This window comes from Ranitomeya imitator, chromosome 5 (genome assembly GCF_032444005.1).
Source record: "Ranitomeya imitator isolate aRanImi1 chromosome 5, aRanImi1.pri, whole genome shotgun sequence".
NCBI classification, from domain to species: Eukaryota; Metazoa; Chordata; class Amphibia; order Anura; family Dendrobatidae; genus Ranitomeya; species Ranitomeya imitator.
In genome coordinates, this window is record NC_091286.1 from 542032427 (window position 1) to 542056014 (window position 23588).

The following is a 23588-nucleotide window of genomic DNA, read 5'->3' on the forward strand; positions in this document are numbered from 1 at the left end:
TCGACTCGACTTTTGAGATAGTCGGGTTTCGCAAAACCCGGCTCGACTCTAAAAAGGTCAAGGTCGCTCAACTCTACTCACGACACATCTAGATAAGTTCCTTAGGGGTTCTACTTTCCAAAATAGTGTCACTTGTTGGGAGTTTCAATGTTTAGGCACATCGGGGCTCTCCAAAGCGTCATGGCGCTCTATCTTAATGTAACAACTCTGCTGGCATCACAGCATGGCCTCACATCTCTCACACAATCTTACCCACTGCTCCAGGCCATGATGTGCTTTCTCTTTAATGCCAGCTCCATGTTCTGTGTCTCTGCTCTCTGCATGCCTCATGGCTATGTGTATAGGGGGCCGGCGCCTGAACTCTCTGGTTCTTATAGGAATCAGGTGCACCTGTCCATTCAGTTCCTGACCAATTACCAAGAGGCCTCCTGTATATAGTGCAGCTCCACCCTGTGGTCTGGGCCTGTGCAATGTGTTAGCTCAGCTAGTGTTTTGCTGCTGAGTTTGCCTGGCCTTGCTCTGAGTTACTCTCTCTGAGCTTTTCTCTGTGCTTTTGCCTTGTTCTTGTAGTCCGCCCTCCAGGAGGCAGAATATCCTGGTCCCTGTGTCTTTGTCCCTGTGTCTTGTTCTATTGCCTTGTCTGTACTTTGTCTTTTCTCGGTCTCCTTGTCTGTGGCTTCCTTCCCTGCTTTCTTTCCTTGTGTTTTCTGTTTGCTTACACTCCGCACTCTTGCGGCTCTGCACTCAGACTTTGCTTCGCACTCTCTGGCTTTGCTCTGTGGCTCCGCTCTTTGTGGTTCTATCTGGCTCCGCTCTTTGCGGTACTATCTGGCTCCGCCTCCAGCATCTCCGCTCTTGGCTCCGCCTCCAGCGTCTCCGCTCTTGGCTCCGCCTCCAGCGTCTCCGCTCTTGGCTCCGCCTCCAGCGTCTCCGCTCTTGGCTCCGCCTCCAGTGTCTCCGCTCTTGGCTCCGCCTCCAGCGTCTCCGCCCTTGGCTCTGCATTCTCCTTCTCTTTTCTTAGTTCCACCTTCTACTTGTTACTTGGTCCTCCTGTTTCTTCATACCTCATTCCTTTCTGCTTGTTTCCTTTCCTGCACCTCCTGTGTGAACAGGTCCCTACCTGTTCCTTCATTCTCCTTTCCTTCTGGCTTGTTTCCGTACCTGCATCTTCTGTGTGTACAGGTCCCTACCTGTTCCTTCATCACTCTCACAATAGGACTGCACTCAGGTGTCATCTGAGTGCAGCCTGATTCATACACCACATCAACCAGTCCTGTGTATCCTGTGTTCCTGCCAGTCCTGCCGTTCCTGCCCTGCCTTCCAGTCCTGTGTTCTCTGCAGTGCCTCCCAATCCTGTGTTCCTACCAGTCCTGCCGTTCCTGCCCTGCCTTCCAGTCCTGTGTTCCTGCTGTCCTAGCCAGTCCTGTTTCCTGCCGTGTCTCTGCCAGCCCTGAGTTCTCTGCCGTGTCTCTGCCAGCCCTGTCTCAGCCGTGCCAGCCTACTCGTCTGTGTTCCAGCCTAATGCCCGCACCAATCCTGGTGTTCCTGTCTCCCAAGTGGGATCAGCAGCCACAGCCAGACACCACCCTGGAGTAGCACCTGGCAGCTGCCTGCTGCACAAGCCTGTCCTCACCATCAGAGGCTCCAGTGAAAACCCAGGCAGCTGTCATAGTCATGCCCCTTCCAGGGTAGTCTGGTTTGTGGCACAGTGGGGCTTCAGCATCCACAGTCCAGGGCACCAGATCACGGGGCAGGCAGAGTCCGGCCGGTCTGAAGGCAAATCCAGAGTCCCCTTATCCAGGTTGAAATCAGTAGCCTCCCTGCTGAGCAACTCGGTAAGGTCCTCACAACTATTGTAGATGTTAAGTCTCTTCTCTCTGTCCCCCTGACGGATAGGACAAACCCATATGACGGGTGGCCTGAGGCTTTTTATAGGGAACCTAGTGATGCCCCAGCCCCCACAAGTTGCCACCCTGCCTCCTGGGTAAATGGAATTAACTGTCCTGCCCGTCTCTGAAGTAACGGCATAGAGCTCTTTACTCCCTCGGTGTACTGGCTACCGGTCCTGTGCTTCAGAAAGAGGCAGCTTGCTTCTAGCTGGTCTCCCTCTGATGTTTCACTTCTGTTGCTATGACTTCGTTGCTCACTCACTGCAACACAATTCGTTTCGTGTCCTTTCTTAGGATGCTGCCACACGTGGGGCAGGCACAGTTCCGTGTACCTTTCTTCCGTAGGCCGCAGTCTGGAGCTGGCTGGAACCCAACCCAGCCAGCCTCTGCCAAACTCGGTCAGGACCCACTGACTATCTCCTTCTCCCTCCAGTCAGCTTCTGTCCTTTTCTCTGACCAACTTCCTCCCCAACCCACCAGTTTTACCCAAGTGTGAGGAGTGCCCTAATAGATAAAAGCATGGCTCCCCCTGGTGGACTGGAGTGTGAAGTGTGTGTAGTGGTTGTGATACCTGGACAGAAGATCTCCTTCATTATCTTCAGACGTAACATCACTCCCCCTGGTGGAAGAATAACATTACTGCAACGAACCAGGACTCTGGGGTGCTGCAACATGACCACCCACCGAAGGTCCCGGCCGCCTGTATGGATCCCTCCCTTGTCGAGACCTACGATTCAGAGCAGGACCAAGGCAGCCAGATCCCAACAAGGAGAGTCCCTAGACGGGCTCCTACGGCGCCGCCGAGACCTAGGAGCTGCATCGGGGACAGTATTTCCGGTGGTCTCACCAAGCGTGCACGTCAGGCTGAAGGAAGATCTTCATCAACTCCAGCAGCTTGATCTCCCAGTATCTCCCGGATCTGATCCCTGACATTTGCTCCATCTGGGCCACCAGCAGCAGCTTTTAGCTGCTCTAGGATATCTGTAATTGCTGCCATGTCTTCAGGCGGCAGGAGATAAAGGTGAGGAGGCACAGGACCTTTATTTTTGGTGCCTCATGCAAATTGATAGCCCCCACCACTTCTCAGACAAATAAACCCTGATCAACTGTTAAACACCCCCCACCCTTAAGTCCAAACCCCCTAAACTTTTAACCCCTCTGAGCCTGCGCTTCAAACCATATTCATTTTAACCCATGGCTTCACTGAGGGCAGTGTTTTTCCTTTTTGTTTGTCTCAGAACGCTCTTTAAAAAAGTCTCAGACTGGAGAACACCTTTGACAGGGAATTCAGGAGTGTTGGTGCTCTGTGCAACAGTTGCCAGCCTTCTTCATCTGGTCACCCACTGCCTCTTCATGTCTGTTTCAGTGTTGCTGATCTGTCCCCCTCAGCGCTGCTGGCCTCGCTCTACATGCCAGCTTTCCAGGTTGTGTCGGTGACTTTCTCATCCATAACCACATCTCCTGACTTTGTGACTTAACGACAACAAGATGTAACAGCAACAGTGTCTCATCATTTTCCTCCTCTTGATCCCAAATTTTTCTTTTCCCACAGTCATGTTCTTGTGGCCTGCTTTAAGTTTTGTGCATCACTAAACAGCACATCATCCTGTCCCTTTTGAAGCATGCAGACTGACAGGCTGCAATCAAGGAATGTTGTGATAAAGTGTGTGCTAGTGTGACACCATCATCAGCACTTCCACACCCCATCCCTTAATGCACACCTTATGATTTTTAGATAGGTCTCCTGAAAAAAAGTTTATCTTTAATAAAAGAAAAAAATTGGTCACCTGCAGCAATCAAAGTGTCTTTTGTAAGCTTACTTGACCGTAATTTAACAGAAAGAACGCAAAAGTTTATGGATGATAATAAAATTAATTCCAGAAAAATGTTTTAATACTTTTTCTCAGTTTTAGAGATCACAGAAATGTTCAGGCTTACAAAATTTTTAGAAGCCTTACCGATCACAGAAATATTCACAGGACATGTAATACTGTATGTCTGAGAAATGAAAGCTTCCAAAATTTGGAAAAGTTCACTTTTACAGATTACAAAAAATATGTATTCAGACGAAATAACACTGCATGTCTGAGAAATGAAGGCCTGCAACATTTTTAAAAGCTTTTTAGCAGTTTTACAGATGACATAAATTATTACAGAACACGTAACACTATATCTGAGAAATAGAAACCGACAACATTTTTAAAAAAACTTTTGTTCACTATTAGAGATCACAGAAATATTCACAAAGTAAAACTGTGTCTGAGAAATAGAGGCCTACACACAGTTTAAAAGTTTTAAGTTTTACAGATCACAGAAATGTTTACAGACCACATAACACTGTGTGTCAGAGAAATGGAGGCATACAAATTTGTTAAGGCTTTTGTTCACTTTTAGAGATCAAAGAAATATTCACAAAGTAACACTGTCTGAGAAATGGAGACCTACAATGTTTTTAAAGCATTTTTGCAGTTTTACAGATTACAGAAATGTTCACAGACCATGTAACACTGTATGTCTGAGAAATGGAGACCTACAAAAAATTTTAAAGCATTTTTGCAGTTTTACAGATCACAAAAAATGTTCTCAGACCATGTAACACTGTATGTCTGAGAAATGGAGACCTAAATGATTTTTAAAAGCTTTTCTTCACTATTGGAGATCACAAAAATTTACTTCACACTATAGAATCTGGATGTTGTGTATGGCTGAGAAATGTAACCCAGGTAAATGTTTCAATGATTTTTCTGTGTGCTATATAACGCAAAAAAGCACCTGAAAGCACATATTACTTGATGGATTAAAAGACATTACACTTTTCCAGCACCCACAAAAGAATGCAGCTATCTATTTGCCAACAGACTGCACAGACCTAATCCCTGTCTGTAGACTGAATTCTGTCACTCTTACTGCTGTTATGACTCTCTCTCCATCCATAGGCTAATTGCAGATTGCATGTGCTGCAAATGATTAGCCCTTGGTAGTATGATGGCTCAGCATCAGCACCAATATCAACACTACAGACCTTTGATTTGCTATGCACACAGGCCTTGACAAGCACTCTCTCCCTCCAATATAAAGTGTCACAGAGCTGTGCAATGACGTCAGTGTGCCATGCCCAGAGGCGCCTGTTTTGTTAAAACCGCCCAATGAGCGCATTCGAGTATCACCAAGCACGTTCACTTATCGTTAGGGGTACAGTATCAAATGCCATTACAAAATCCAGATACATCACATTAGCTGCATGATCAGCATCCAGATTTGTACGTATCTCCACTTTGAAACTCAGAATGTTAGGTTAGATATGACCTCTATTTCTTAAGAGAAGCTGGGTTGGAACCATCTGGTCACCTGGCCCATGGAGATGTTCAGAAAAGCCAGGTTTGGACCTTCCACTCCCTTAGCACCATGGAAACTTTCAGAAAAGCCAGTTTGGGTCAATTAGGTCATCTGGCAAAGTACCTCAATGGACTGTCGGCTTCCTACACTTGTCGTTACCTCCTATCTCTGAGTGCCTGCCAAAGGCATGGTGCCATTGGCGGGGTAGACAGCCCTGGAAACACCAAATTTGCAGATGCTCTAATCCCAGTAAGCCAGTGGAAGGGTGAGACTCTATAAGTTGCACCATTTTGGGTATTTTCTAGGGCTGTTCTAGATGGTTTTGTCTGTTGCTTAAATAAATTACTGAAACACTGTTTTAATTTCACCCTGTGTTGTCTGAGTGATATTCTGCCCATGGGTAAGGAGTGCTAGCTTTTCAGTGGGATGAGACCCGGTCCATGTGTCTTCCTTAAGACAGCCTGGACAGAAAATGATCACATGTCTCCACACTTAGTGGCTGTGGTGGGATACTGCTCAGCCCGACAGATCCAGGGGAGCTACAGGGGACTGTTGTTTGTAGAAATCGCTAAAGGGCTTCACAACCAGAGAGCCATATAGACAGACCCAGGAGAGCATTGGTAAGGCATATTCAGCAGAATTTGGATGCCACCATGTCCAACATCATCAACTCGGCCTTGGGAAAAGCACCAGAGTGGATATGCAGCTTCAACAGAAAACGACAACTACAAGATTGTTGTCCTATGAACAGACTGTCCCACCTCAGCTGTAGATCTCTGCAGTTCATCCAGAGTGATCATGGGCCTATTGGCTGCATCGCTGATCAGTCTTCTGTTTGAGATGAAAGTTTAGAGGGACGGCCGGTCTTGGTAGATTTGCAGTGGTATGATACTCCTTCCATTTCAAAATGATTGCTTGCACAATGCTCCTTGGGATGTTTAAAGTTTTGGAAATCATTTTGTATCCAAATCCAGCTTTAAACTTCTCCACAACAGTATCCGGACCTGTCTGTTGAGTTCCTTGGTCTTCATGATGCTCTCTGTGCTTCACACAGAACCCTGAGACTATCACAGAGCAGGTGCACTTATACGGAGACTTGATTACTCACAGGTGGATTATATTTATCATCATTAGGCATTTAGGACAACATTGGATCATTCAGAGATCCACAATGAACTGGAGTGAGTTTGCTGCACTGAAAGTAAAGGGCCCCAATAATATTGCACGACCCACTTTTCAATTTTTTAATTTCCACAAAAATTTAAAATAAGCAATAAATTTTGTTCAACTTCACAATTGTGGTCCACTTGCTGATTCTTCACCAAAAATTTACATTTGGTATCTTTATGTTTGAAGCAAGATACTGTATGTGGGAAAAGGTTGTGGGTTTACAATTGGTATCTTTATGTTTGAAGCAAGATACTGTATGTGGGAAAAGGAGAAGGCATATTCCAGGTGCCTTCTGGGAGAAGCGAAGTCTCCCTAAGCTAGAAGATCGTTGGGTACAGCCGGGACCAGCTGCTTCGAAAGCATCACCAAACCAGGGATTCAAGTTTCAGGAGGCTAATTTGCATATTCCAGGTGCCTTCTGGGAGAAGCGAAGTCTCCCTAAGCTAGAAGATCGTTGGGTACAGCCGGGACCAGCTGCTTCGAAAGCATCACCAAACCAGGGATTCAAGTTTCAGGAGGCTAATTTGCATATTCCAGGTGCCTTCTGGGAGAAGCGAAGTCTCCCTAAGCTAGAAGATCGTTGGGTACAGCCGGGACCAGCTGCTTCGAAAGCATCACCAAACCAGGGATTCAAGTTTCAGGAGGCTAATTTGCATATTCCAGGTGCCTTCTGGGAGAAGCGAAGTCTCCCTAAGCTAGAAGATCGTTGGGTACAGCCGGGACCAGCTGCTTCGAAAGCATCACCAAACCAGGGATTCAAGTTTCAGGAGGCTAATTTGCATATTCCAGGTGCCTTCTGGGAGAAGCGAAGTCTCCCTAAGCTAGAAGATCGTTGGGTACAGCCGGGACCAGCTGCTTCGAAAGCATCACCAAACCAGGGATTCAAGTTTCAGGAGGCTAATTTGCATATTCCAGGTGCCTTCTGGGAGAAGCGAAGTCTCCCTAAGCTAGAAGATCGTTGGGTACAGCCGGGACCAGCTGCTTCGAAAGCATCACCAAACCAGGGATTCAAGTTTCAGGAGGCTAATTTGCATATTCCAGGTGCCTTGTGGGAGAAGCGAAGTCTCCCTAAGCTAGAAGATCATTGGGTACAGCCGGGACCAGCTGCTTCGAAAGCATCACCAAACCAGGGATTCAAGTTTCAGGAGGCTAATTTGCATATTCCAGGTGCCTTCTGGGAGAAGCGAAGTCTCCCTAAGCTAGAAGATCGTTGGGTACAGCCGGGATCAGCTGCTTCGAAAGCATCACCAAACCAGGGATTCAAGTTTCAGGAGGCTAATTTGCATATTCCAGGTGCCTTCTGGGAGAAGCGAAGTCTCCCTAAGCTAGAAGATCGTTGGGTACAGCCGGGACCAGCTGCTTCGAAAGCATCACCAAACCAGGGATTCAAGTTTCAGGAGGCTAATTTGCATATTCCAGGTGCCTTCTGGGAGAAGCGAAGTCTCCCTAAGCTAGAAGATCGTTGGGTACAGCCGGGACCAGCTGCTTCGAAAGCATCACCAAACCAGGGATTCAAGTTTCAGGAGGCTAATTTGCATATTCCAGGTGCCTTCTGGAAGAAGCGAAGTCTCCCTAAGCTAGAAGATCGTTGGGTACAGCCGGGACCAGCTGCTTCGAAAGCATCACCAAACCAGGGATTCAAGTTTCAGGAGGCTAATTTGCATATTCCAGGTGCCTTCTGGGAGAAGCGAAGTCTCCCTAAGCTAGAAGATCGTTGGGTACAGCCGGGACCAGCTGCTTCGAAAGCATCACCAAACCAGGGATTCAAGTTTCAGGAGGCTAATTTGCATATTCCAGGTGCCTTCTGGGAGAAGCGAAGTCTCCCTAAGCTAGAAGATCGTTGGGTACAGCCGGGACCAGCTGCTTCGAAAGCATCACCAAACCAGGGATTCAAGTTTCAGGAGGCTAATTTGCATATTCCAGGTGCCTTCTGGGAGAAGCGAAGTCTCCCTAAGCTAGAAGATCGTTGGGTACAGCCGGGATCAGCTGCTTCGAAAGCATCACCAAACCAGGGATTCAAGTTTCAGGAGGCTAATTTGCATATTCCAGGTGCCTTCTGGGAGAAGCGAAGTCTCCCTAAGCTAGAAGATCGTTGGGTACAGCCGGGACCAGCTGCTTCGAAAGCATCACCAAACCAGGGATTCAAGTTTCAGGAGGCTAATTTGCATATTCCAGGTGCCTTCTGGGAGAAGCGAAGTCTCCCTAAGCTAGAAGATCGTTGGGTACAGCCGGGACCAGCTGCTTCGAAAGCATCACCAAACCAGGGATTCAAGTTTCAGGAGGCTAATTTGCATATTCCAGGTGCCTTCTGGAAGAAGCGAAGTCTCCCTAAGCTAGAAGATCGTTGGGTACAGCCGGGACCAGCTGCTTCGAAAGCATCACCAAACCAGGGATTCAAGTTTCAGGAGGCTAATTTGCATATTCCAGGTGCCTTCTGGGAGAAGCGAAGTCTCCCTAAGCTAGAAGATCGTTGGGTACAGCCGGGACCAGCTGCTTCGAAAGCATCACCAAACCAGGGATTCAAGTTTCAGGAGGCTAATTTGCATATTCCAGGTGCCTTCTGGGAGAAGCGAAGTCTCCCTAAGCTAGAAGATCGTTGGGTACAGCCGGGACCAGCTGCTTCGAAAGCATCACCAAACCAGGGATTCAAGTTTCAGGAGGCTAATTTGCATATTCCAGGTGCCTTCTGGGAGAAGCGAAGTCTCCCTAAGCTAGAAGATCGTTGGGTACAGCCGGGATCAGCTGCTTCGAAAGCATCACCAAACCAGGGATTCAAGTTTCAGGAGGCTAATTTGCATATTCCAGGTGCCTTCTGGGAGAAGCGAAGTCTCCCTAAGCTAGAAGATCGTTGGGTACAGCCGGGACCAGCTGCTTCGAAAGCATCACCAAACCAGGGATTCAAGTTTCAGGAGGCTAATTTGCATATTCCAGGTGCCTTCTGGGAGAAGCGAAGTCTCCCTAAGCTAGAAGATCGTTGGGTACAGCCGGGACCAGCTGCTTCGAAAGCATCACCAAACCAGGGATTCAAGTTTCAGGAGGCTAATTTGCATATTCCAGGTGCCTTCTGGGAGAAGCAAAGTCTCCCTAAGCTAGAAGATCGTTGGGTACAGCCGGGACCAGCTGCTTCGAAAGCATCACCAAACCAGGGATTCAAGTTTCAGGAGGCTAATTTGCATATTCCAGGTGCCTTCTGGGAGAAGCGAAGTCTCCCTAAGCTAGAAGATCGTTGGGTACAGCCGGGACCAGCTGCTTCGAAAGCATCACCAAACCAGGGATTCAAGTTTCAGGAGGCTAATTTGCATATTCCAGGTGCCTTCTGGGAGAAGCGAAGTCTCCCTAAGCTAGAAGATCGTTGGGTACAGCCGGGACCAGCTGCTTCGAAAGCATCGCCAAACCAGGGATTCAAGTTTCAGGAGGCTAATTTGCATATTCCAGGTGCCTTCTGGGAGAAGCGAAGTCTCCCTAAGCTAGAAGATCGTTGGGTACAGCCGGGACCAGCTGCTTCGAAAGCATCGCCAAACCAGGGATTCAAGTTTCAGGAGGCTAATTTGCATATTCCAGGTGCCTTCTGGGAGAAGCGAAGTCTCCCTAAGCTAGAAGATCGTTGTGTACAGCCGGGACCAGCTGCTTCGAAAGCATCACCAAACCCTTACGGCGCGCGAATTTTTGCCTGTAGGACATTATTGCAAGAGAGCTTGGCTGAGTAGATTACACAAGAAGGAAAACACACAGCAAGTCAGCAGGATCTAGGAGCAACATGGCAGATGTGACAACCTACATGGTGAGCTGCAGCATGTGCTACATGTTCACAGATCGACCAGAAGAAGAATCCAATTTCACCTGTCAGAAGTGTAGACTAGTGACCCTTTTAGAAGAAAAGGTGCGGGGTCTGGAAGAAAGAATAGCAACTTTGAAACTCATCAAAGAGAATGAAGACTTTCTAGACAGAACAGAAGCATCTCTACTGGTCACAGAAGGTGCAAAAAGTGTCAGAGAACCTCCAAAAACAGATGAGTGGAAGCATGTGACCAAAAGAAGCAAGAAGACCATGGAGAAATCACCAACCACACAACTGAAGAACCGATATCAAATCTTTGTAGAGGATGAAGATGGCACACCTAAGAATGAAGCAATACCAGCAAGCAAAAAAGAAAAGGGCACACAGCAACAAGTGACAGCAAAAAGTACAGACAAGAAGCAACGAAGAGTGGTGGTGGTGGGAGACTCACTACTGAGAGGCACCGAAGCAGCCATCTGCAGACCGGACATAACTGCAAGAGAAGTATGCTGCCTTCCAGGTGCGATGATCAAGGATGTGACCGATAGGATACCAAAGCTCTTCAGCTCCAAGGACGTCCACCCATTTCTTCTGATACATGTTGGCACCAATGACACGGCAAGGAAGGACCTACCGACAATCTGCAAGGACTTTGAAGAGTTGGGGAAGAAAGTAAAGGAACTGGATGCACAGGTAGTTTTTTCTTCTATCCTTCCAGTAGACGGGCATGGCACCAGGAGATGGAACAGGATCCTTGATGCAAACAACTGGCTAAGACGATGGTGCAGACAACAAGGATTTGGATTCCTGGACCACGGTGTGAATTACTGGTATGATGGACTCCTCGCCAGAGACGGACTACACCTCAACAAACCTGGGAAACACACATTCGCCAGAAGACTCGCTACACTCATCAGGAGGGCGTTAAACTAGAAGAAGAGGGGACGGGAAGAAAAACATTAGACTCGAACAAAGACGACCCAGGAAAACATACTCAGAAGGGAGGTAAGAACATTTCTAAAACAATCCACAGTGAGGAGATTAGAACAAAACAAAATCCTCTAAACTGCATGCTAGCAAACGCCAGAAGCCTGACAAACAAGATGGAAGAACTAGAAGCAGAAATATCTACAGGTAACTTTGACATAGTGGGAATAACCGAGACATGGTTAGATGAAAGCTATGACTGGGCAGTTAACTTACAGGGTTACAGTCTGTTTAGAAAGGATCGTAAAAATCGGAGAGGAGGAGGGGTTTGTCTCTATGTAAAGTCTTGTCTAAAGTCCACTTTAAGGGAGGATATTAGCGAAGGGAATGAGGATGTCGAGTCCATATGGGTTGAAATTCATGGAGGGAAAAATGGTAACAAAATTCTCATTGGGGTCTGTTACAAACCCCCAAATATAACAGAAAGCATGGAAAGTCTACTTCTAAAGCAGATAGATGAAGCTGCAACCCATAATGAGGTCCTGGTTATGGGGGACTTTAACTACCCGGATATTAACTGGGAAACAGAAACCTGTGAAACCCATAAAGGCAACAGGTTTCTGCTAATAACCAAGAAAAATTATCTTTCACAATTGGTGCAGAATCCAACCAGAGGAGCAGCACTTTTAGACCTAATACTATCTAATAGACCTGACAGAATAACAAATCTGCAGGTGGTCGGGCATCTAGGAAATAGCGACCACAATATTGTACAGTTTCACCTGTCTTTCACTAGGGGGACTTGTCAGGGAGTCACAAAAACATTGAACTTTAGGAAGGCAAAGTTTGAACAGCTTAGAGATGCCCTTAATCTGGTAGACTGGGACAATATCCTCAGAAATGAGAATACAGATAATAAATGGGAAATGTTTAAGAACATCCTAAATAGGCAGTGTAAGCGGTTTATACCTTGTGGGAATAAAAGGACTAGAAATAGGAAAAACCCAATGTGGCTAAACAAAGAAGTAAGACAGGCAATTAACAGTAAAAAGAAAGCATTTGCACTACTAAAGCAGGATGGCACCATTGAAGCTCTAAAAAACTATAGGGAGAAAAATACTTTATCTAAAAAACTAATTAAAGCTGCCAAAAAGGAAACAGAGAAGCACATTGCTAAGGAGAGTAAAACTAATCCCAAACTGTTCTTCAACTATATCAATAGTAAAAGAATAAAAACTGAAAATGTAGGCCCCTTAAAAAATAGTGAGGAAAGAATGGTTGTAGATGACGAGGAAAAAGCTAACATATTAAACACCTTCTTCTCCACGGTATTCACAGTGGAAAATGAAATGCTAGGTGAAATCCCAAGAAACAATGAAAACCCTATATTAAGGGTCACCAATCTAACCCAAGAAGAGGTGCGAAACCGGCTAAATAAGATTAAAATAGATAAATCTCCGGGTCCGGATGGCATACACCCACGAGTACTAAGAGAACTAAGTAATGTAATAGATAAACCATTATTTCTTATTTTTAGGGACTCTATAGCGACAGGGTCTGTTCCGCAGGACTGGCGCATAGCAAATGTGGTGCCAATATTCAAAAAGGGCTCTAAAAGTGAACCTGGAAATTATAGGCCAGTAAGTCTAACCTCTATTGTTGGTAAAATATTTGAAGGGTTTCTGAGGGATGTTATTCTGGATTATCTCAATGAGAATAACTGTTTAACTCCATATCAGCATAGGTTTATGAGAAATCGCTCCTGTCAAACCAATCTAATCAGTTTTTATGAAGAGGTAAGCTATAGACTGGACCACGGTGAGTCATTGGACGTGGTATATCTCGATTTTTCCAAAGCGTTTGATACCGTGCCGCACAAGAGGTTGGTACACAAAATGAGAATGCTTGGTCTGGGGGAAAATGTGTGTAAATGGGTTAGTAACTGGCTTAGTGATAGAAAGCAGAGGGTGGTTATAAATGGTATAGTCTCTAACTGGGTCGCTGTGACCAGTGGGGTACCGCAGGGGTCAGTATTGGGACCTGTTCTCTTCAACATATTCATTAATGATCTGGTAGAAGGTTTACACAGTAAAATATCGATATTTGCAGATGATACAAAACTATGTAAAGCAGTTAATACAAGAGAAGATAGTATTCTGCTACAGATGGATCTGGATAAGTTGGAAACTTGGGCTGAAAGGTGGCAGATGAGGTTTAACAATGATAAATGTAAGGTTATACACATGGGAAGAGGGAATCAATATCACCATTACACACTGAACGGGAAACCACTGGGTAAATCTGACAGGGAGAAGGACTTGGGGATCCTAGTTAATGATAAACTTACCTGGAGCAGCCAGTGCCAGGCAGCAGCTGCCAAGGCAAACAGGATCATGGGGTGCATTAAAAGAGGTCTGGATACACATGATGAGAGCATTATACTGCCTCTGTACAAATCCCTAGTTAGACCGCACATGGAGTACTGTGTCCAGTTTTGGGCACCAGTGCTCAGGAAGGATATAATGGAACTAGAGAGAGTACAAAGGAGGGCAACAAAATTAATAAAGGGGATGGGAGAACTACAATACCCAGATAGATTAGCGAAATTAGGATTATTTAGTCTAGAAAAAAGACGACTGAGGGGCGATCTAATAACCATGTATAAGTATATAAGGGGACAATACAAATATCTCGCTGAGGATCTGTTTATACCAAGGAAGGTGACGGGCACAAGGGGGCATTCTTTGCGTCTGGAGGAGAGAAGGTTTTTTCACCAACATAGAAGAGGATTCTTTACTGTTAGGGCAGTGAGAATCTGGAATTGCTTGCCTGAGGAGGTGGTGATGGCGAACTCAGTCGAGGGGTTCAAGAGAGGCCTGGATGTCTTCCTGGAGCAGAACAATATTGTATCATACAATTATTAGGTTCTGTAGAAGGACGTAGATCTGGGTATTTATTATGATGGAATATAGGCTGAACTGGATGGACAAATGTCTTTTTTCGGCCTTACTAACTTTGTTACTTTGTTACTTTGTTACTTTGTTGAAAAGTTCCAGGGAGCCAAATAATTTCACAAGGCACTGTAAATATACAGTGTATATATATATATATATATATATATATATATATATATATATATATATATACAGTCATGGCCAAAAGTATTAACACCCCTGCAATTCTGTCAGATAATACTCAGTTTCTTCCTGAAAATGATTGCAATCACAAATTCTTTGGTATTATTATCTTCATTTAATTTGTCTTAAATGAAAAAACGCAAAAAGAATTGTCCTAAAGCCAAATTGGAAATAATTCCACACCAAACATAAAAAAGGGGGTGGACAAAAGTATTGGCACCGTTCGAAAAATCATGTGATGTTTCTCTAATTTGTGTAATTAACAGCACCTGTAACTTACCTGTGGCAGGTGTTGGCAATAACTAAATCACACTTGCAGCCAGTTGACATGGATTAAAGTTGACTCAACCTCTGTCCTGTGCCCTTGTGTGTACCACATTGAGCATGGAGAAAAGAAAGAAGACCAAAGAATTGTCTGAGGACTTGAGAAACCAAATTGTGAGGAAGCATGAGCAATCTCAAGGCTACAAGTCCATCTCCAAAGACCTGAATGTTCCCGTGTCTACCGTGCGCAGTGTCATCAAGAAGTGTAAAGCCCATGGCACTGTGGCTAACCTCCCTAGATGTGGACGGAAAGGAAAAAATTGACAAAAGATTTCAACGCAAGATTGTGCGGATGTTGGATAAAGAACCTCGACTAACATCCAAACAAGTTCAAGCTGCCCTGCAGTCCGAGGGTACAACAGTGTCAACCCGTACTATCTGTCGGCGTCTGAATGAAAAGGGACTGTATGGTAGGAGACCCAGGAAAACCCCACTTCTTACCCCGAGACATAAAAAAGCCAGGCTGGAGTTTGCCAAAACTTACCTGAAAAAGCCTAAAATGTTTTGGAAGAATGTTCTCTGGTCTGATGAGACACAAGTAGAGCTTTTGGGGCAAAGGCATCAACATAGAGTTTACAGGAGAAAAAAAGAGGCATTCAAAGAAAAGAACACGGTCTCTAAAGTCAAACATGGCGAAGGTTCTCTGATGCTTTGGGGTTGCATTGCTGCCTCTGGCACTGGACTGCTTGACCGTGTGCATGGCATTATGAAGTCTGAAGACTACCAAAAAATTTTGCTACTGTAGGGCCCAGTGTGAGAAAGCTGGGTCTCCCTTAGAGGTCATGAGTCTTCCAGCAGGACAATGACCCAAAACACACTTCAAAAAGCACTAGAAAATGGTTTGAGAGAAAGCACTGGAGACTTCTAAGGTGGCCAGCAATGTGTCTAGACCTGAATCCCTTAGAACACCTGTGGAGAGATCTAAAAATGGCAGTTTGGAGAAGGTACCCTTCAAATATCAGGGACCTGGAGCAGTTTGCCAAAGAAGAATGGTCTAAAATTCCAGCAGAGCATTGTAAGAAACTCATTGATGGTTACCAGAAGCGGTTGGTCGCAGTTATTTTGGCTAAAGGTTGTGCAACCAAGTATTAGGCTGAGGGTGCCAATACTTTTGTCTGGCCCATTTTTGGAGTTTTGTGTGAAATGATCAATGTTTTGCTTTTTGCTTCATTCTCTTTTGTGTTTTTTCATTTAAGACAAATTAAATGAAGATAATAATACCAAAGAATTTGTGATTGCAATCATTTTCAGGAAGAAACTGAGTATTATCTCACAGAATTGCAGGGGTGTTAATACTTTTGGCCATGACTGTATATATATATGTATATATATATATATATATATATATATATATATATATATATATTCGGCATTAAATGTTTGGCTACTTATAATCCCCCATAATTAGGACCCTATTGTTATTTTCTGATTTCTCCATTTGTTGCAGAATTGTATCCTCTATTTACCATAGTTATGTTAGGAGGCTTATGAGAAACCCAATTAGTTTCTTACCATTATTGCCATGTATATTTATCTTTAGTGTCTCTATATTGTCACATCTCCCCCCAAAGTTGTCATTGAGCACGTCTTAAGTTGGTTTTAACGAAAATTCACACCCCTCCTACCTTTTGCTTTTCTTGTCCTTTCTAAATGTCAAGTAACCCTCTAAGTTTGTCACCCAGTCATGACTTTTGTCCAGCCAGGTTTCTCTAATGCCTGCAACATTGAAATCTGTAGTTGACATATGAGTCTCCAAATCATTCATTTTGATTGCAAGACAAATTTGACAGCAGGCATTTTATGCTATCAGAACATTTATTATTCCTAGTAAACTCCTGAGTTTTCTTGCTAATAATAGACTTCTCTACAGTAAATTAGTAAATCTTCATTAACACCTACTACCTCCCACTTTCTGTCTGCTCTATTGTTTCTAGTAGGTGTATTATGTAATAATATATATTATATAGTATTCAGACCCCTTTACATTTTTCACTCTTTTCATTGCAGCCATTTGGTAAATTGAAAAAAGTTCATTTTTTTCTCATTAACCCCTTCCCAACCTTTGACGCCACGTAGGCGTCATGAAAGTCGGTGCCAATCCGACCTGTGACGCCTATGTGGCGTCACGGAGGGATCGCATCCCTGCAGATCGGGTGAAAGCGTTAACTCCAATTTCACCCGATCTGCAGGGACAGGGGGAGTGGTACTTCAGCCCAGGGGGGTGGCTTCACCCCCCGTGGCTATGATCGCTCTGAAAGTGAAACTGCCAATCAGAACGATTTGTAATATTTCACCTATGAAAACTGGTGAAATATTACAATGCAGCCATGGTCGATGCTGCAATATCATCGGCCATTGCTGGAGACCGCGATCTGATCCCCCCACAACTGACAGCGGCGATCTGCTGCTGCTGTCAGTCTTTCCTCCCCTCCGTTCAGTGCTCCGCTGCCCTCCGCTGCTTTCCTCTCCCCTCCAGTGCCCCTCCCCGCTGTCCGATCACACCCCCCGTACCGCTGGAGTCCTGGGAGTTCTGTCGGGAATCTTCGATGAGCGCCGCCATCTTCCAATATGTCCGGCAGATTCGTTACAGGTGCATTTTTATTACTGTGATAGATTATATCACAGTGATCAAAATGAAAAAAATAGGAAATAAAGCCTCCCCTTATCACCCCCATAGGTAGGAAAAATAATGAAATAAATAAAATATATTTATTTTTATTTTTCCACTAGGGTTAGGGTTAGAATTAGGGCTAGGGTTATGGTTAGGGTTAGGGTTAGGGCTAGGGTTAGGGCTAGGGTTAGGGCTAGGGTTAGAGTTGCAATTAGGGTTAGAATTAGGCTATGTGCACACGGTGCGGATTTGGCTGCGGATACGCAGCGGATTGGCCGCTGCAGATTCGTGGCAGTTTTCCATCATGTTTACAGTACCATGTAAACCTGTGGAAAACCAAATCCGCTGTGCCCATGGTGCGGAAAATACCATGCGGAAACGCTGCGTTGTATTTTCCGCAACATGTCAATTCTTTGTGCGGATTCCACAATGTTTTACACCTGCTCCTCATTAGGAATCTGCAGGTGAAATCCGCACAAAAAACACTGGAACTCTGCAGTAAATCTGCAAGTAAGACTCAGTGCTTTTTACCTGCGGATTTTTCAAAAACGGTGCGGAAAAATCCACACACGAATCCACAACGTAGGCACAAAGCCTTAGGGTTAGGGTTGGAACTAGAGTTAGGGTTGGAATTAGGGTTAGGGTTGGAATTAGGGTTAGGGTTGGAATTAGGGTTAAGATTAGGGTTAGGGGTGTGTTGAGGTTAGGGTTAGGCTTGTGGTTAGGGTTGTGATTAGGGTTGTGTGTTGGGGTTAGGGTTGGGATTAGGGTTAGGGTTGGGATTAGGGTTAGGGGTGTGTTGGGGTTAGTGTTGGAGTTAGAATTGAGGGGTTTCCACTGTTTAGACACACCAGCGGGTCTCCAATCACGACATGGGGCCACCATTGATTCCAGCCAATCGTACATTCAAAAAGTCAAATGGTGCTCCTTCCCTTCCGAACCCCGACGTGTGCCCAAACTGTGGTTTACCCCCACATATGGGGTATCAGCGTACTCAGGAAAAATTGTACAACAATTTTGGGGGTCTAATTTCTCCTGTTACCCTTGGAAAAATAAAAAAAATGGGGGATAAAAAATTATTTTTGTGGGGAAAAAAAAGATTTTTTATTTTCACGGCTCTGCGTTATAAAATTCTGCAAAGCACTTGGGGGTTCAAAGTGCTCACCACAAATCTAAATTAGGTACATCAGGGGCTCTGCAAATGCAACGTGATGCCTGCAGACCATTCCATCAAAGTCTGCATTTCAAAACGTCACTACTTCCTTTCCGAGCCCCGACGTGTGCCCAAACAGTGGTTTACCCCCCCATATGGGGTATCGGCGTACTCAGGACAAACTGGAAAACAACTATTGGGGTTCAGATTCTCGTGTTACCCTTTTGAAAATAAAAATGGCGGGCTAAAATAATCATTTTTGAGGAAAAAAAAATATTTTTTATTTTCATGGCTCTGCATTATAAACTTTTGTGAAGCACTTGGGGGTTCAAAGTGCTCACTACACATCTAGATAAGTTCCGGGGGGGGGTCTAGTCTCCAAAATGGGGTCACTTGTGGGGGGTTTCTACTGTTTAGGTGCATCAGGGGCTCTGCAAACGCAACGTGATGCCCGCAGACCATTCCATCAAAGTCTGCATTTCAAAACGTCACTACTTCCTTTCCGAGCCCTGACGTGTGCCCAAACAGTGGTTTACCCCCACACATGGGGTATCAGCGTACTCTGGACAAACTGGACAACAACTTTTGGAGTCCAATTTCTCCTGTTACCCTTGTGAAAATAAAAAATTGTGGGCTAAAAAATAATTTTTGAGGTAAGAAAAATGATTTTTTATTTTCATAGCTCTGCGTTATAAACTTCTGTGAAGCACTTGGGGGTTCAAAGTGCTCATCACACATCTAGATGAGTTCCTTGGGGGGTCTAGTTTCCAAAATGGTGTTAATTGTGGGGGAGTTCAAATGATTAGGCACACAGGGGTCTCCAAACGCAACATAATGACCGCTAACGATTGGCGCTAATTTTTCATTCAAAAAGTCAAATGGTGTTCCTTCCCTCCGAGCCTTGCCGTGTGCCCAAACAGTGGATTATCCCCACATGTGAGGTATCATTGTACTCAGGAGAAATTGCCCAACACATTATATGATCCATTATATCCTGTAGCCCATTAGAAAATGAAAAAATTGAGGCTAAAGGAATTTTTTTGGTGAAAAAAAGTGTTTTTTCATTTTTACGGATCAATTTGTGAAGCACCTGGGGGTTCAAAGCGCTCACTATGCATCTAGATAAGTTCCTTGGGGCGTTTAGTTTCCAAAATGGGGTCACTTGTGCAGAAGCTCCAATGTTTAGGCACACAGGGGCTCTCCAAACACGACATGGTGTCCGCTAACAACTGGAGCTAATTTTTCATTCAAAAAGTTAAATGGCACTCCTTCCCTTCCGAGCCTTGCCGTGTGCCCAAACAGTGGTTTACCCCCACATATGAAGTATCGTTGTACTCAGGAGAAATTGCCCAACAAATTTACAATCCATTTTATCCTGTTACCCATGTGATAACGAAAAAATTGAGGCTAAAAGAATTTTTTTGTGAATAAAAAGTACTTTTTCATTTTTACGGATCAATTTGTGAAGCACCTGGGGGTTGAAAGTGCTCACTATTCATCTAGATAAGTTCCTTGGGGGGTCTAGTTTCCAAAATGGGGTCACTTGTGGGGGAGCTCCAATTTTTAGGCACACAAGGGCTCTCCAAACGCGACATGGTGTCCTCTAAAGATTGGAGCCAATTTTTCATTCAAAAAGTAAAATGGCACTGCTTCCCTTCCGAGCCCTGTTGTGCGCCCAAACAGTCATTCGCCCGCACAAATGGGGTGTCGGCGTACTCAGGACAAATTGTACAACAACTTTCGGGGTCCAGTTTATCCTTTTTTGCCTTGGCAAAATAAAAAAATTGTTGCTAAAATTTCATTTTTGTGACTAAAAAGTTAAATGTTAATTTTTTCCTTCCATGTTGCTTCTGCTGCTGTGAAGAACCTGAACATAGTAACATAGTAACATAGTTAGTATGGCCGAAAAAAGACATTTGTCCATCCAGTTCAGCCTATATTCCATCATAATAAATCCCCAGATCTATGTCGTTCTACAGAACCTAATAATTGTATGATACAATATTGTTCTGCTCCAGGAAGACATCCAGGCCTCTCTTGAACCCCTCGACTGAGTTCGCCATCACCACCTCCTCAGGCAATCAATTCCAGATCCTCACTGCCCTAACAGTAAAGAATCCTCTTCTATGTTGGTGGAAAAACCTTCTCTCCTCCAGACGCAAAGAATGCCCCCTTGTGCCCGTCACCTTCCTTGGTATAAACAGATCCTCAGCGAGATATTTGTATTGTCCCCTTATATACTTATACATGATTATTAGTTCGCCCCTCAGTCATCTTTTTTGTAGACTAAATAATCCTAATTTCGCTAATCTATCTGGGTATTGTAGTTCTCCCACCCCCTTTATTAATTTTGTTGCCCTCCTTTGTACTCTCTCTAGTTCCATTATATCCTTCCTTTGCACCGGTGCCCAAAACTGGACACAGTACTCCATGTGCGGTCTAACTAGGGATTTGTAAAGAGGCAGTATAATGCGCTCATCATCTGTATCCAGACCTCTTTTAATGCACCCCATGATCCTGTTTGCCTTGGCAGCTGCTGCCTGGCACTGGCTGCTCCAGGTAAGTTTATCATTAACTAGGATCCCCAAGTCCTTCTCCCTGTCAGATTTACCCAGTGGTTTCCCGTTCAGTGTGTAATGGTGATATTGATTCCTTCCTCCCATGTGTATAACCTTACATTTTTCATTGTTAAACCTCATCTTCCACCTTTCAGCCCAAGTTTCCAACTTATCCAGATCCATCTGTAGCAGAATACTATCTTCTCTTGTATTAACTGCTTTACATAGTTTTGTATCATCTGCAAATATCAATATTTTATTGTGTAAACCTTCTACCAGATCATTAATGAATATGTTGAAGAGAACAGGTCCCAATACTGACCCCTGCGGTACCCCACTGGTCACAGCGACCCAGTTAGAGACTATACCATTTATAACCACCCTCTGCTTTCTATCACTAAGCCAGATACTAACCCATTTACACACATTTTCCCCCAGACCAAGCATTCTCATTTTGTGTACCAACCTCTTGTGCGGCACGGTATCAAACGCTTTGGAAAAATCGAGATATACCACGTCCAATGACTCACCATGGTCCAGCCTATAGCTTACCTCTTCATAAAAACTGATTAGATTGGTTCGACAGGAGCGATTTCTCATAAACCCATGCTGATATGGAGTTAAACAGCAAGAATAAACTTCTTGAATGTGGTTTTGAGCACCTGTAGGGGTGACGTTTTTAGAATGGTGTCACTTTTGGGTATTTTCAGCCATATGGACCCCTCAAAGTGACTTCAAATGTGAGGTGGTCCTTAAAAAAATGGTTTTGTAAATTTTGCTGTAAAAATGAGAAATCGCTGGTCAAATTTTAACCCTTATAACTTCCTAGCAAAAAAAATGTTGTTTCCAAAATTATGCTAATGTAAAGTAGACATGTGGGAAATGTTATTTATTAACTATTTTGTGTCACATAACTCTCTGGTTTAACAGAATAAAAATTAAAAATGTGAAAATTGCAAAATTTTCAAAATTTTCGCCAAATTTCCATTTTTTTCACAAATAAATGCAAAAATTATCGACCTAAATTTATCATGAACATGAAGCTTAATATGTCACAAAAAACAATCTCAGAATCACTAGGATCCGTTGAAGCGTTCTTGAGTTATTACCTCATAAAAGGACACTGGTCAGAATTGCAAAAAATGGCCAGGTCATTAAGATCAAAATAGGCTGAGTCATGAAGGGGTTAATGTACACTCTGCACCCCACATTGACTGAAAAAAACTGAAATGTAGAAATTTTTGCAAATTTATTAAAAAGAAAAATTGAAACATCACATGGTCAGAATTATTTAAACCATTTGCTCAGTTTTGAGTAGTAGCACCCTTTTGAGCTAGTACAGCCATAAGTCTTCTGGGGAATTATGCAACAAGTTTTTCACATCTGTATTTGGGGATTCTCTGCCATTCTTCCTTAAGGCCACAAACAAGAACACGATGATCAGAAGGTCAAATTTCATCAAAAAATCTGTATAAATGTTATTAAATTCCAAATTACAAAATTTAAAACACATATCACCATATAGGGACAGAAGGTAAAATAGAGCAGCATGTTCACATAATCTAATACATAATAAGCGATGCAAACGTCTGGACCCACAGTTTACTTGAGTAATATAACGGATAAGACAATGCTAACATTTACATTGTTCTCAACCACAATTAATGTTTGTACAAACCAAAATTTGCCTATCGCTTTAATGCCACACATGCATAGCCTAAATTGATTGCCACATGATAAACCATCTACAAACAGCATAGCTTATGCATTAGTAGGTATCACATCCCCCAATATATATATATCACCGTCTAAGTGCTACCGCCATAATAATTACCATAGGGGCTAAAAGAACCATGCCCAACAGGGACTAATCAATAGATCACATACCATTACCTCTTAATTGTCACCGGAGATATGGGGGCCAGAAAACCAGGGTCCAATGAGCGCTTCCGCCCCGACGTGCGTTTCGGACCTCTCCTTTTTCAAGGGGCCTGACGAGACTCATGTCAGCTCATCTTAAATTCTGCACGGACACTGACAGTGAAACGCGCTAGCCGGGAGTTGCGCTCCCGGCCCGGAAGTGACACGCCCTGTCACAGAGGCAACCACCACAACAACTCGTGCCGGCATCACACAGTGGAGAAGCCACTGGCTCCACCGCCGTGTACAGACACCAACAACAGGCAGCAGTGGCAACAAAAAGATGAGCACGTGCAGGGCAGGGATGACAACTTAAATCTGTATACATAATCTGCATCCATTTAGGGATATTTAAAATATGCAGCATACAATAGGAATAATTGTAGAGAGCATAACATGGCATATGTGGCATATAAGGATACACACCAGAACATTTACTATCATATATAGAACAAATTACAATTATAGCACTGCATATATCTCAATGACTATCAAACAATGATGCAATATACTATATTTCAAATAACAGTAGATCTACTATATAAAGCTGAATGTGTGTGTGTGTGTGTGTATATGTGTGTATGTCCGGGATTGGCATCTGCACCGTCGCAGCTACAGCCACAAAATTTTGCACAGTCACACGTCTGGACCCCGAGAGCGTCATAGGCTACGTTGTGAGGCGAAATTTTAACCCCGCGCGTTCCAATTCACCAAACAATTTTGCCCCCATCTACATAATGGGGAAAAAAGTGAAAGGAAAAGTGTTGGAAGTGTCGCAGCTACAG